Source organism: Astyanax mexicanus, chromosome 12, assembly GCF_023375975.1.
Source record: "Astyanax mexicanus isolate ESR-SI-001 chromosome 12, AstMex3_surface, whole genome shotgun sequence".
Classification (NCBI taxonomy): domain Eukaryota; kingdom Metazoa; phylum Chordata; class Actinopteri; order Characiformes; family Acestrorhamphidae; genus Astyanax; species Astyanax mexicanus.
In genome coordinates, this window is record NC_064419.1 from 18,396,884 (window position 1) to 18,412,062 (window position 15,179).

The 15,179-nt window shown below is 36.8% G+C and overlaps 1 protein-coding gene across 2 annotated transcripts in view; it reads left to right on the plus strand.

Moving 5' to 3' along the window:
• The first annotated feature begins 4,927 nt into the window (after positions 1-4,927).
• LOC103037059 (probable G-protein coupled receptor 153) overlaps positions 4,928-15,179 on the plus strand; it is a 92,733-nt gene continuing 82,481 nt past the window's right edge. The window contains exon 1 of one of the 2 annotated variants that reach the window (XM_022670709.2): positions 4,928-5,414. The gene's annotated coding sequence lies outside the window, so the exon portion shown is untranslated. The remainder of the gene's footprint in view (positions 5,415-15,179) is intronic. The other variant, XM_007247937.4, reaches the window with a different exon arrangement.

Genomic DNA, 15,179 nt, shown 5'->3' on the forward strand with positions numbered 1-15,179 from the left:
TATTAAAATGAACTATATGTCCACATTTAAGGACATATTAAGGACGTTTTTTTTGCAGAAATGACATCCTGTACAAAATGTAATTAAATTAAGTTTAAAATGTAATTAAAAATTAAAATTTTATGAAAAACTGAATGAAATGGTTCTGTACTCAGAACTTTTCTCTCTGAATCGATTGAGCAATTCCATTCATCTCTTTTTTTTCCGGAGTGAATAATTGCTGATTGCTGTTGGTTTTCTGTAATCCAGTTTTTACACATCCAACCCACCACTTCCAGTTTGCCTTACCCACAACCATCCCTCCCCACCCGTTTGCTGTTGTTTTTCTAATTTACTCGGATAAAAACACTCATGCAGTGAGGAACAGCAGCAGGAGCTCCTCAGATAAAGTGCTGTTCCCGTACCCTTAATTTCCCTTAACTAATCGCATGCTAAACCTGGGTCTCAGGAGGATATCATGGAACATGAAAACAAGAAATGCCTCTGTGTAGAGCTTGTAATGTGTTATTAATGTGCATGATTGGAAATACAAACACAAACAGGCCCACAAATAACCATACAACCACTTAGATAATACATTTATTAGCATTTATACTTCAAAAATATGTTTTTTTCACTGTCACAATGAAGATACACAGAGACTCATTTGACTGAGCACAAAGCAACAGTGGCAACAGAGGTAAGGAAAAAACCTTGCAAGGAACGAAGACTCAGTAAGAGGAACCCATCCTCCTCCGGTCGACACCAGACAGCACAAACAAATAACAGCAAAACAACAACAACTAGAAAGAGAGGGCATATGCCTCTGAATCTGTGACATTTCTGTCCCCAGGAAATTTACATATAAACATGTACGTATAAAGGTGCACACAAAATAAGTTTAAAATACATTTTATTATTAAGCATAGGGTTCATTGACTTAATTGCAAAGTAAAGTAAGATATGTAATAAAAAAAAATAAAGTAAGATATGTAATAAAAAAAGTAAAGTAAGATATGTAATAAAAAAAAAATAAAGTATAACACTGAAAAAAATAGCATTTGTTACCTGTCCCCACTCTCTAACTATAAACTTTACCATGAAATATAATTATAAAAATCCTTCAGAGACTCCAAATCCCATCTATGCTTTCAAAATATTTTCCATAAAAAAAAACATAATATTTAAGCTAAAATAAACATTTTAGTTGTGTCCCTGGGTTTCACTCCTTTCAGTCATGTTACTGTAACACATTACCCCATCTAAAACATCTGGAACATTCTATAAACAGGAACATCTACAACCGGAAGTGACATCAGTTGGTTCTTCTGAAGATCATGATAAAACCAAAATTAAGTTCCCTCATTTTGTCACGTCTGGTGCTGTTAGCTCCTCTGTCCCTTCCACACCCAGCTCTAACGGATGTTCTCAGGTCAACAACTACATTACCCAGAATGCACCACACGCTGACATCACACACTCACCTGATCACGTGACACCTCACCTGCTTCCTCCAGGAAGCCCCGAATACTGATTACTGGCACTATATAAGAGCACACCACACAAACACCCACGCTGCGTATAGTAGGTTCTCCTCATTACAAAGCGTTCTATATCTCTTGTCTCAGTTTATCTTGTGTATGACCTTGCCTTTGTTTTCTCGACGCCGATTATTGCCTTTGCCTCTGATTTTGGATTGCTTGTGTATTACCCTGACTGTGTTTTCACTACTGCCTCTTGGATTACCTCTGACATTGGACCTCTCGTGTATGAACTCTGGACTGTCTCTCGTTTATGGTATGGTTTTGTCTTCATTGCTCTGGTTATTGGTGATTACCCATTTTTCTGTATTGACTATGTCTTACACCTGTTTATTTTATAATAAACATGTTTTTATCAGTATCTGCACGTGTCTGTATTCTGTGCTCATCATGACACATTTGTTGTTTTTCTATATACTTGACCGAGGAGGTCAATCTCAACACTCCTGTTACCTAAATTAATTCTTAAATCTTATTGGTTTATTTTTTAAATACAAATTTTAAAGAAAAAAAAATCACTAGAATGTGCTCAGTGTCCTCATGCTATTAGCACAGCCGCCGTTTAGCTATTTATTGTTTTAGCTAATTTTATGCTAAAAAATAATTCCTGTTACTTTCAGTCCTGTTACTCAAAACATAAAAAGTAACAGTGCCAGTAACAGGAGTGAGTGCCAATAACAGAAATGAGTATTGTCCCCTTGTTTGTTGATTTATTAATAAGAATATTAGTTAATGTAAACCTCTTTTTTTCCAATTCTGTGTTGGTTCATCATTTATCCATTTGTTTAATAAATTGCATGAAAATAAATTTGATCAATTCAGGTTTGGGTCTTTTTAGTAAGAAAAAAAAAGCATTTTTTAGAAACATGCAGTCACCACTTTCCTGAGAGAAATCTAAAGGAATTAGTGGACTTGCTTTTAAACATACAATTCTATTGTCACTTTGAAACTTTGAGTTTTGGAAACAGGAATGAGAACAATGGAACCATCTTTGGCTTAGAAACCTTGTAAAAAAATAGGTAAAGCTGCCTGAGTTTGACCAGTACATGGTTTTAATAGTTAAAAATATGTGCTATTAGATTCAGAGTTGAAAATAAGTTTCATTTGGATGAGTTACAACAAGCAAATGACACCCATTCGGTGGAATGGCCCAGAGATAATAAGGAACTCTGGCTAATAAACTTCTTGTTAGTGATTATATGTGTGCACACATAATAGGGCTTTGTCTGACTGCACTTACTAGATTGACCAACACACAGTAAAGAAGAAAAGCCCCAGGAGCTCAGTGCAGATCTGAGAAGTATTTACAATTCATATGTACATATTATGTATACAGTATATAATGAATATACATTTAACAATGAAGTGTTTAAAATCCTAATTTACCTAAGACACTAACAGGCTATAAACAGGAATAAAATATTACACTACTCAGATTAATATTATTATTAATAATAAAGCAGCGATTTAAAATCAGCAGTTCTCGTGCTGCAGTTCATTGAGTGGGTCCTTGCGTATTTTTCTCACTGGCTGCAACAGCAGCCTCCAGGAAGGCTTTATTCATGCATTCACCAACTCATGAAGAAGTTGAGTTACATAACAGTGCCACAATGTCAATGGAAACATGCAGTGTAAAGGGGGATGTGTGTGGAAATGAGAGCTGCTTTGGTGAGCGTGCACAATTCACAAGGAGATTTCATACATGTTTCAGGCTGATCTCTAGATGATAAGCATTGAGTTAGTTATGATAAACACTTATTTCAATGGATTTTTAGTACTTTTTTAGATTTTTAGTACTTACAATGACTGTAGAAAAACACGGACACTGTAGTTTTATTGCTGTTTGCTTTAATAAATCTAGAAATTAACCGAATTATTTTTTTTAGAATTAAATACCTTTATAACCTAAGAACTCATAAAAACTGAGTTATGATAAAAGCTATGATGTAAAGGTAAGTTATCATATTTTATTGCTCAAATATTTTTTACAGTGTATAATTAAGTAGCTAGTTGCTTGTCAACTTGATTTCAACTCCCCACTAATGAAATGTCATGAAATGTCATGTAGATGGTCACTTTTAGCCTGTCACTTATCCTCCCTTTCTAACCACATATAGAGTGTTGTGAAAAAGTATTTGCCCTCTTACATATTTCTTTTTTTTCTGACAACATGAAGTAGCTAAAACATCTCAAAAAGCAATACAATATACTTGAAGAAATCTGAAGAAATTCAAGAACCAACGACAAACAAAGTCATTGACATCTACAGCTCTGAAAAAAAAAAAAAAAAATAAGAGACCACTTAAAAATGGTGAGTTTCTTTGATTTTACCAAATTGAAAAATTCTGGAATATAATCAAGAGGATGATAGATGATCACAAGCCATCAAACCAAGCTGAACTGCTTGAATTTTTGCACCAGGTTATAAGGGCATAACGTTATCCAAGACTGTTGGAGGAGAACATGCAGGGGTAATTTCACCAAAATATTGATTTCTGAACTCTTAACACTTTATGAATACTTGTATTCTTTGCATTATTTGAGGCTGAAAGCTCTGCATCTTTTTTGGTATTTCAGCCATTTCTCATTTTCTGTAAATAAACGCTCTAAATGACAATATTTTTCTTTGGAATTTGGGAGAAATGTTGACTGTAGTTTATAGAATAAAACAGCAATGTCCATTTTACTCAAACATATATCTATAAATAGCAAACTGATTCAGAATATGAAAGGGTATCTTAATTTTTTTTAGAGCTGTATCAGTCTTGAATAGGTTCCAAAATATTTTCTAAGGCTTTGGGACTCAGCAGACCACAGTGAGAGCTATTATTCACAAATGAAGAAAACACGGAACAGTGGTGAACCTTCCCAGGAGTGACTGACCTACCGAAATTGCTCCAAAAGGGGATGGACAACTCATCCAGAAGGTCCTATGAGAACGCAGAATAACATCGCAAAAGCTTGATTGCAGTGACACCAAGATGAATGAAGATATATTTTGTCCCTTAATTAATGGATTTATCATTTTTAAAAATACTTTTTATAGTTTCTCAGGTGAACTTTGTCTGATATTAAAATGTGTTTCTTAATCTGAAAAATAAAAAATAACTTTGTTTTAATTGATTTACACCGCTTGTTAATATGGGATTTTTAAAAAAATGGAAATCGTTGCTCAGCTACTTTTATACAATTTATACAAATTTAGGAGCAGTATATAGGAGCTGGGGGTCGCGCGGATCCAGTGACCCCTCTTTTCTTTGGGACGGGAGGCAGTTCTTCATCATGAGCTGCTGATGAAGAGGAGGATGGATGGATTCAGCATGTGATCCACTCTTCCTGCCCCATTCATCGCTGCCTCCTCCTCCTTCTCTTCCAGCTGCTCAATGGGCGGTGTGTGTGTGTGAGAGAGAGAGAGAGAGAGAGAGAGAGAGAGAGAGAGAGAGAGAGAGAGATAGATAGATAGAGAGAGGGAGCGAAGTGTGTGAGTGCGTGTGTGTGTGTGTGTGTATGAAGAGGCTGCGCGAGCGAGCACGGCGGAGCGCGCGGACCGGACCGAACGCTTTCCCCCGCGCGCCTGTGAAGGGCGGTCGGTTTGGGATGTGAGTGAATGAGGGGGACTCGACGCGATGAGGGATGTATCGTCAGCCCACCACGTCCGGCCGCATGGTTGCCATTTTCCTCGCGGGGCGACGGTGCTGCTGCGCCGAGCCGCTCTTTAAATTGGAATAAAGAAACAAAAGGAGGCTGTGTGGACGTAGCGCGAGCGTAGCGTGAGCACAGCGCGAGCCGACGACCAACGGGGGTCTGCCTTTCGACGGTATCCAGTCGAGGTAGGTCTCCAAAGCTCGCACTGAGACACAACCAGCAACCCACAGCCTGCCTCCTCACGACAGGGTTAGTTCACTCTTATTCTTGGTGAGCTTGTAATGGGTCTCAATGGGCAGTGGACCACAGCTGATATTTCTATCCTGAACAAACCAGCATGGCCAGTGTAATCTGCTTAAACTGTGGACCAGTTAGATTTTGAGCGGAATAGGGTACAGTGCGTTTTTGTTTGAGTTTGACCGTGTACAAGAATGATCAACCTGACCAAGCTTGACCATCAAGACCAGGTTGGTATACCAGCTTGAACCAAGCTGGTTGACCACTATGACCAAGCTGGTTGTCCAACTCGACCAAAATTAACAAGTTGGTCAACAAACACAGCCACCATGACCAAGCTAGACAAACAGCATGACCAAATTTAACAAGCTGTTTGACAAGCAGAGCCATCAAGACCAAGCTGGTCAACCAGCATGACCATCAAGACCAAACTGGTCAACCAGCATGACCAACAAGACCAAGCTGGTTGACTAGCATAACCAGATTCACCAAGCTGTTTGACCAGCATGACCAAATTCTGTAAACTGTTTAATCAGCATAACCATCATTACCAAGCTGGTTGACCATCCTGACCAAATATAACAAGCTGTTTGACCATCATGACCAAATTTAACAAGCTGGTCAGCTAACATGACAAAATTCCCAAAACTGGTCGACCAACATGGCCAAATATAACAAGCTGGTTGACCAACATGACCAAATATAACAAGCTGCTTGTTTAATATGACAAACAGCTGTAAGCTGTTTCACCAGCATAACCATAACCATCATTACCAAGCAAGTTGACCAACATGACCAAATTCACCAAGCTGGTTAAACAGTATGATCAAATTTACCACGCTGGTTGACCAGCATGACCAAATTCTCTAACCTGGTTGACCAGCATGACTCAATATAACAAGCTGGTCAACGAGTTTGACAAAATATAACATGTTGTTTGACCAACATGACCAAATTCACCATGCTGTTCAACCAACATGACCAAATTCACCAAGCTGGTTGACCAGCTTGACCATATTCTTTAAGATGGTTGTCCAGCATGTATATAGTCAAGAGTTGGTTAATCAGGTAGCTCACCAATGTGGGATATATTTCACCTGGATTATCAGTGTTCCAACAACCTTAAGCATCAAGGACCAGCAGCTTAGACCATCTGAAACCAGTTGCTAGCAAAAATTGGTCTTGAGCTGGATTTCTCGGCAGGGAATGAGGGCATCTGGAAAAAATGTTCTTTGAAATGTTTTTTTAAAGGCCATCTGATTCTTGGAAATGTTTTTCCATGCCTGGAGATAAGAGGCTAAAGTTCCTCAGTCCAGCTTAAATGATGGTTGTTCAAGTGCTGTACCACTTAAGGTGGAATGATGAATTCATACAAGAAGCCTTCATACAAGAGGCTTCAACTGCAAGCAAAAACACTTTTTTAAAAAAAAGTGTTTTTCTGGAGCTTTGTCCAAAAGTGGACAAGGATCCTCCAGTAGTGAAGCATGAGAATGGTTTAAGGTTAAGCCTGAGATGCTCCTAAAGATGTGGATCACAGCTCCACATGTCTATTATGTCTTATATATAATATATATATAAATTACTGGCAAGATTGACCCCAAGCCAAAAGAGCTCTGGCTGGGGGCTTGTGTGGTTCTAATTCAGTGGCCAGACGCAAGCCAGCTGTGCATCCTGAGCTGATGAAGAGGAGCATAGAATCATAGATTCATAGATTCAGCATGTGATCCACTACACTCTTCCTCCTTCCATCCCCCATTAAATGCTGACACTTTTTTTCTGTACCAGCATCAGTGCTGGAGCTTTGTCCAAGGATAGACAAAACAATCCCCCTCAGTAGTGAAGGTGTAAGAGAATGGTTTGACCCTAATTCTGAGATGTTTCTAATGACCTGGAGCAGAGCTGAAGCTTTTGATGACCCTATTATGTCTGTTATTTCTCTTCAGTCCTCTATTATCGTGGCTACGTGCAACCCTGTGCAGCACGAATGGGTTGCCATCTAATCACTAAAGCCTCCGCTGTGTCTGCAGTGTGCACTGAAGCTGTGTGCACTGTAACTGTAGCTGTGACTGTCACTGTCATTTCTATTTCTGTTCCCCCAAAGCTATTAACCTACAAAACACACTGTTTCCAGTTCCCAAAGAACCAGAACCCAGTCCATGCCTTGTAAAGGACAGGTGGAGATGTTTGCTCTGTATGATCTGAGGTGTAATCAGGTTTTCCGTGGTGTAGAATGGAGAAACTGTTAGGGTCAGGGCTCTCATATTTGGCATATCATTCATTCACAGATTACTCTTGATACTCTTGATGGCTGTAGAAGCCAAGAATTGTCTAAACCAACCAGTTCCTATATTTACAGTAAACAGCTCAGGAAAAAAGAAATTAAAAGACCACTTCAGTTTCTGAATCAGTTTCTCTGATTTTTACTTTTTATATGTATATTTGTGACTAAAATGAATATTCTTGTTTTATTCTATAAACTACAGACAACATTTCTCCCAAATTCCAAATAAAAATATTGTCATTTAGAGCATTTATTTGCAGAAAATTAAATATAGCTGAAATAACAAAAAAGATGCAGAGCTTTCAGGCCTCAAATAATGCAAAGAAAGCAAATTCATATTCAGAAGTTCACAAGTTTTAAGAGCACAGAAATCAATATTTGGTGGAATAACCCTGTTTTTTATGCATCTTGGCATGTTTTCCTCCACCAGTCTTACACACTCCCTTTGGATAACTTAATGCCACTCCTGGTGCAAAAATTCAAGCAGTTCAGCTTGGTTTAAAGGCTTGTGATCATCCATTATCCTCTTGATTAAAATCCAGAGGTATTTAATTTGGTCAAATCAAAGAAACTCATCATTTTTACCAGATACCAGAGCTGTATTTAACATTAACATACTTTGAATTTGTATTTTTAGTTTTTAAACTGTCAACATATCGTCTAATTCACTTTAAATAGCTTTCCTTGCTTAGAGAAAAACAATATATATATAAAACAAATATAATATATAATGAATATAATTACAGGTTCATGCCATGGCAGGACTGATTTCCAGTTAAAGGGTTAACTTGCATATATTGGAGAACCCAAGCTGGTACACACACCATGCGTAAAGCTACATCCAATCATTTTGAGTGAATTGTGGAGCATACTAAACTGATTTTATTAATGAATGCAATCAAATCCACTTACCAAATACTCTGAAACCTAGTAGAAAACCTTCCCTGGACAGTAGAGACAGTTACTCCAACAAAAGCAGGATAAACTTTTCTTTTAATATTCCTGGAATTTTTAGAAGAACCAACAAGACAGCATGTATCTCAATGCTTTTGTCAGTATAGTGTATTATGCACCTCTCCTCCCCTCACAATGCTAATGAATCTCTGAGCAGTTTAGAACAAAGAAAGATAAAATGATGATCCATACAGGTGTCTCTCGATTCCCACAGTCTGAGAACACTCGCTGCTCTTCTCACCAGGCTGTCAGTCGTGTTCACACTCTCAAAAATAAAGGTGGCAAAAGGGATTCCAGAAGAGAACCACTGTTGGTTCCCTAAAGATGTGGTGGTTCTTTCAGCGTGGAGTGTAAGAGAGATGGCGCATGAGAATTGATGGGTATCCCTACTGGTGGCAGAAGAATATGGATCAGATATCAGAGGAAATAAAGAAATCTGATCCAGTCCTGTACAAAAAATAAAAAATCTATCCTGAAATAGCACACACACTCACACTGTGAGGTCGTGCTGTTAGTTTTGTGTTTTTTGACTGTGATGTAGTTGAGTGTTTGAGTGGTGTGAGGTAAATTGATACGTGATAAAAGAATCTTAACTCTCTATGGGGTAGTGTTACCCTCAGGCAACAAACCAACATATTGGTTATTGATTACTACACCTTCTATTCCAAAATATATCTTATTTATATATGTATTTACTTAATTGCTTACTCAGTATCTTTAATACACTGTTACATGGCATATCAACATTAAATACAAGTAGGTCATATACACATAATATGCAAGAATGTGCAAGAATATGTAGAAAAGTATTTTTGCTTTTTTTGTATCATTGCTATTTTTTTAATTCTTGTTAAAAACATACACATATTCAAACATATACAAAGCCTTATGCAGTTAGACCACTTTTTGTTAGATTAATAATGATGAAGCAGTGCTTCTCCTCCCTGGTCCTGGAGACATAATTAATTCCTTGCATGTTTTGTGTGCTTCCTTCCCCTAAAATTATTATTTTTAAATGATCAGCCTGTTATCAAATTTCAAAATTTAAATTTAAGTTTTCTATATCCACAATTTTCTCCTGAAATATATAATACATGCCATGGGGTTAAATGTGTATATAATGGGAATAGTATGCACTTAAATTAATGGAATTAATTAATTAATAATACCTTTTCCTTACAGCCGTGGTGATGGAAAACTAGGTTAACACAAATAGATAGTTTTTAAAATGTAATCAAGGCGGGGGTGCCGAGTGGTCCAGCCATCTAAAGCGCTGCCACCATGAGCGGAAGGTCGCAAGTTCGAACCCCAGCTCATGCAGCTTTACCATCAAGCTGCCGGCGCTCAGAGGGAGCAAAATTGGCCTCGCTCCCTCCAGGTAGGTAGATGGCGCTCTCTCCCCACATTACCTCTAGGGGGATGTCCACAGCACAGGGCGTCTGTGAGCTGATGTAGCGGAACCGAGTCGCTGTTTTTTCCTTTCGAGCGCGCTGGCTGCTCGGCAATGCTGCATTAGAGGAAGCATGTGCTAGTCTTCACCCATTAATAGTGATAGGGGGAGCACTAATGAGTGGGTTGCATAATTGGTCGTGTAAATTAGGGAGAAAATGGGAAAAAATTTAAATAAAAAAATGTAATAGAGAAAAAATGTAATCAAGGCCAAAATGTTGTTACAAGACAATTGTAGCACAGGTCTTAGAAACTAGGCTGAGTGTTTATACCTACTTAAGGCATAAGGCATTCAACTTTTTAGTTCTGCATTGCAAATATGTACATCTTAGCAAGTCAAATTATCTAATTTCAAGACAGTTCATCTTTTTTTTTCAATCAATCTAAGTATGTCATCAGTCTCAGTCTTATTAGTAATCAGTTTTGCTTAGAATGTTCACCTTATTTTAAGTAATTTTAGCTCAACATTAGCACAAAAGTCATCAACCAAGTTATTCTGATACTAGTGTCTGAATTTAAGTGATTTTTGCTTGATTTAAGTCTTACTACACTCAATTTGAGCTTACACCATTGGCAGATTCACATGGTCGTATTAGTTTGTATAGATTTTTTCAAGATTTTGCCAATAGATTTTTTTTTTGTATTGTGATTTCATCACACTACAAAACTACAGAGAAAAAGGTGCTCATAAAGAGTAGATGCAATACGATAAAAAAAAAAAAACTGTATGTGAATAACCCATAAGACGATGTATGTAGACCCACACCTCCGTCACTTTCATAATGACTTTACCATCATAACTAGCATCATTTTCACAGGTCCCAAAATAGAACCCTGTGGGACTCCATAAGATATGCTAATCCAAACAGATAAAAACATACGAACAATCATTCTTAATATTTTCTGTATTAGCCTTAATAACTACATACAAATAAGTGCACTGTGTAAAAGGGGTGAAGAAATGGATATAAAGGTTATTTCCTAATTTATTACATTTTTAGAAAAGTGTGTGTTTGTTAATAGAACTAAAATTGAAAAAGTTCTTTATGAAATCACAATTGGTCCTTTTATGGCGTCACTCAAGAAGACCACCTTTATTTAGTTATCAACGAATGGGTATCTTTTGAACATCTTACAACTATTGAATGTTAAAGAATTTCAGTAAAAAGTCCCCTCAATTATAGACAGTTTTTTTATATATATTTAGTAGTTTTTTAAGATTGAATGTCATGATTTTTGTTTTATTAGTATATTAAAGAAGATATATGCTGAGATCTAATAAGGATTTTGAAAATCGCTTTTTTAACAGTAATTCGATTAATCAAATGAATCTGATTAACCTCACAGGCCTAGCTAGACCCCTGCTGAAGAAAAAAAAAAAAAGATTATATAATGCCTCTTACAAAGAATCCAAGAATGCTCTGGATTAGAATCTGGAAGTAAGGAGAAATAAAACACATAAAACCCAGCACTTTTCTGTAATATGGTGTCTATACGTTTTTTTAACCCAAATCCTATTAAATACTTGAAAGCTTTAAATCTGATTAAAGCAGATGCAGGAAGTGTAGCAGAAGACTGAGCGAGTCAGTCACCTGTGCACACGGCTTCCACACATGGGCTCTGGAAGTGATTTAAATGTAAATTCTGTGATCTTATTTGTGAACAGATAATTAAAACCCATTACTTGTATCTTTAAAAGCTATGAGTAATACACCACTGCAGAGAGAGTGTATGATGAGTCAAATCATCCCGCTCATCACGATGAGGTATGATTTGCTGCGATGAGGTCAGCAGTTCGGGAGGTGCGGCCCCCCGGGTGATTTCCCACAGGTTTAGATGCTAAGTCTAACGGATGAATCTCAAACACCTCAGTAATAGAGTCAGCGCTCCCCGAGGTCTTCATGCAATCACATGCATATTCTAGAAGAACGCTCCCTGAAGATTGACGATATGGTTTAATGATTTCTTTCCAAAACAACTAAATTGCTACAGAGGAAATACTTATTGACATGCAGTTCAGGTGCTGGATTAAAACTTGTTCTCAGATTGGTCCAGGCGGGCTGACTTTGCCAAGCATGAGGTGGGGATGAGACCATTACTGATTCATTACAGATCTTCGTTAAAGTTAAAGTCAATTTAGTAGTTAATTTAACCAATCAGATCAAATATACTGACAAAAAAGATACTTTGGACCAACAAAAAAAAATAATATATTAATAATAATTTGTCACAGGGTTCTAATTAGTGTTCTCAAATTATAATTATGACTTACATAAAACTGAACATTTTGTTTTAATACCAGTGAAAATATTATAAATAATGGATACAAGTAATATTTTCTGTTACATCCAAGTTTATATATATTTTTTAATAAGCTGATTTAAACTCAATTTATTAACTTTTTTTAAATCCTTTTTTTTGGTTGAGTACAAACTTAAATTTCTCCAATTATACCTTAATATAATTTCTTTTCTCAAAGGAGATTAAAATAACTCTTATTAAGTTGAGATAACTGAACCCAAAATCTCAGCTGAAGGTGGATAACCCAACATTAATTTAATCTATATATATATATATATATATATATATATATATATATATATATATATATATATATATATATATATATATATATATGTATTACTTTTATTAATCTGTCAAAACACTGACAGTATAATGTTTCTACACTGCAATTACACTGCACCACCTTAAAGCTTGTGGCTTTTTATTTGAGTTAAGTTATTGCTAGCAAGTTGTTGTAACAGGTAGAGTTTTGAGCGAGACCATGTTTAATTCATGTGTAGTCATTCGCCGCATTTAGTAATGTGAATTGAAAGGTGCATTTATATAGAGTTATTTACAGTATGTGATGTACTATATTGTAAAAAATAATAAAATGTTAAAATAACTGATTACAGAGCACTTTTTGAGTTTCAACTTGTGATCTTCTCACACTGGATGAGCAGGTAGTTAAACTGTTGTGCAACTCTAACTGTTAAATTAAACTGTTAAATCTAACACTAGAGCTGTTAAATTATACTACCTATAAACACAGTCTTGAGTAAATGTACCTTTTTTGTTCTGGTCTGAATCTGTTAACGTGTTTGTAAACTTGGGGAGTTTTCCTCTTGGTTTGGCTTGTTTTTAAAGTGGAAAAATTCTTGTTCACCAAAATGCTGTAACGGCAGACAGATAGGGTTGACGTTTACCGAGTAAAAGGTAAAGACATTATTTACAGAGTAATAAACTGGATAACACAGCCAGAGAACAGGTTGAAAAAAGGAGACGTAGTACAGAAAACAGTCCAAGATCCGAAGCCAGATAGACAGTCCGATAGTTCAACAAATCCGATAAGGGCAAAGACAAAAGGCAAAATCCGTAATACAGAAAAAAGGGTCATAACAAAAAGGCAGACAGAAAAAGGTTGGGAAAAACGCTCAGTACGCAACATGAGTCGACAATACCTCGCAAAGTACAGACGCTAACAAAACCCTATATATACAAAACCTAGAATTACTGTGAACCGGAACTTCCTAGAACACAGGTGACTCTGAACGGGGGAGCGTAACGCCATTGGGTGAAGGTGAGCGGCTGACGGTGATGTCATCGCCGGTGGGTTTTTGGGAAATTAAGTTCGGGAATGTGAAAGGAGAGTCTAGAGACATGACAAATGCATTACAACAAGCCACATGAAAATGATCTCTCTACTTATTGGTCCGACTTGTCTGGGCTGAGAGCAAGAAAGTACATACAAGAAAAACCCTTCTCAGTGCTGCTGGCTGAGTAATAATTTCCAGTAAATAAAAAAGTTGTGGTTAAAACAAAGACTCAGAATTGGATTCAAAACATTCAAATCAATTGATCCACAATATCTGATTAATCAAAATATGCCTGGATCTGTCCTGATCCCATCCACTGGATCTAATGATAACATACCTAGCTGTAGCATTAAACTACTAACAGCTGTACTGTATAACATTGATCAGGAGCTAAATTTTCGATAGCTAGACAACTGGTGCTTTACAACAAGCCACATAAAAGTAATCTCTCTACTTATTGGTTAGACCTGTCTGGGGTGGAAGCAAGAAAGTAAATACAGGAAGAAGATTCTGTGTTCTTGACAAGTTCATATTTATGCGCAGTTTAATATGGAGCAACAGCAGAGATTGCATTTGTTTATAGCTGTAGTAATTATCTGGTCAGTATACCAGGTTATACTACAAATATTATATAATTGCAGATGATAGTTGGACATTTTTACCACAAATTAACCCCTCCAGAGATTTGGTTAGTTTGGGACCAGACAAAGACCAATTCCTCTCATTGATCTTAGTGCGGCTGTGTTAGTCTGTGTCAGAGCTTGCTAGGTGGTTGCTATGGAGTTACCTAGTGGTTGCTATTTTGTTGCTAGGTGGTTTCTATAGAGTTACTGGGAAGTTGCTAAGTGGTTACTTATGATGTTGCTAAATAGGTTGCTGTGGAAATTTTAAATCACAGCTAAGTAGTTGCTTTATGGGTTGTTGCGAAATTGGCTGCTAAGAAAAAAGCTAGAACACAGATAGCTAAGTGGTTTCTATGTAGTTGGTAATGAATTGTTATTTTATTGTTTGGAAGTTACATGGCTATGGTTTCTATGAGTTTTGAAGTGGATGTTATGCTAAGGGGTTTCTGTGGAGTCTTCTCAGTGGTAGCTATGGTGTTGCTAAGTGGTTGCTTTAGGATTACTAGATGCTTTGCTAAGTAGTTGCTATTGGGGTAGCTATGGTGTTGCTAAGTGGTTGCTATATAATTACTAGAAGCTTGCTAAATGTTTCCTATTGTTTTGTTAGCTGGTTGCTATGATAATGCTATGACATAGAGAACTACTTTTGATGTTGCTAAATAGGTTGCCATGGAAAATCTAAAACATAGCTAAGTGGTTGCTATAGAGCTGTTTATGGGTTGTTGCTAAATAGGTTGTTAAGGAAGTACTATAACACAGATAGCTAATTTGATTTTATTTAGTTGGTAATGAATTGTTATTTTATTGTTTGGAAGTTACATGGCTATGGTTTCTATGAGTTTTGAAGTGGGTGATATGCTAAGGGATTTCT